General features: G+C 42.8%; 1 non-coding gene across 1 annotated transcript; it reads left to right on the top strand.

Annotated features, from left to right (window-relative positions):
* The first annotated feature begins 390 nt into the window (after positions 1-390).
* On the top strand, positions 391-464 carry trnat-agu (transfer RNA threonine (anticodon AGU)). The gene has a single exon. It is a non-coding gene; the product is annotated as a tRNA-Thr (tRNA).
* The last annotated feature ends 591 nt before the right edge of the window (positions 465-1,055 follow it).

The raw sequence follows: 1,055 nt of genomic DNA on the forward strand, positions 1-1,055 counted from the left end.
AGTGGAGCCACACACCGCCCTGACTTAGAAATATATCGCCACCCCTTCCCTGTCGCTGGGTCACAACCCTGTTCCGCCCTTCAACTGGATCCTGGATCATCTGTATCTGAGCTCCATCTTCCTGGCAGGATTTCACAGACAATCATACCAGTGCTGATTCAAAAAAACCACGATCCATCTCATTTTTAAAATTGTCATTTGACTCTAAGTTTCGTTCGCTTTTTGGGAGGAAAGTTCTAATTTTTCACCACCCTTTGTGTGAAGTGTCTCTTTACCACATCATGAAAGGCGCTACACTCATTTTATACTTTACCCCAGTTTTCTGGACAGAAGTCGTGCCAGATCTGCGACATATAACTAACTGTTCATGAGACATCTAAACGGACCTTGGGCTCTGTGGCTGAGTTGGTTAAAGCGCCTGTTTAGTAAACAGGAGACCCTGGGTTCAAATCCTAGCGGAGCCTTGCTTCCATTTACAAGTTTTGAGCTGATTTGAGCAAGTCCTTCGTAACAGTGCAAAACATTTCTTGGTTCTGATGAGTATTTCCAAATTGCTAGCTCAAATTGCCCTCCCTTGTACAGCAGGTTTACTTCTAACGTTTCAACACAACTGAAGAAGAGATTTGTGGAAAGTGGCCACTCACACTGAGAAACCCTCCCTCGTGTGACTCCACCGGAAGAGATGGGCGCTATTCTATTTAATAGTTGAAGTTCAGAACACTGACATCCAGATTTTGGAAGAACAAGACAACAGAGCAAGGTAAAACTCACTGGGTCAGCGATAGGATTCAAACTTCATCACCGGAAATAAGAGGAAGAGAGGTGAACAATAGTTTACTGTGTGAACACTGTAACAAGCAGTTGGCAAATTCCGCTTGCCGAGACCTCACTGAAGATGTGCAATGAACCTGTTTTCCACTCCGTTTAAAATGCTGAATATTCTGAGTTTACATCTAGGTGGATATTTGGTTTAAATTTATTTGTGAAAAAGTGTCAATTGTTTACATGTTGTTAACGTGGCAGCACGTGAACATTTCAAAGAGTTCTCCTCACAA

This window comes from Cetorhinus maximus, chromosome 31 (genome assembly GCF_964194155.1).
Source record: "Cetorhinus maximus chromosome 31, sCetMax3.hap1.1, whole genome shotgun sequence".
NCBI lineage: Eukaryota > Metazoa > Chordata > Chondrichthyes > Lamniformes > Cetorhinidae > Cetorhinus > Cetorhinus maximus.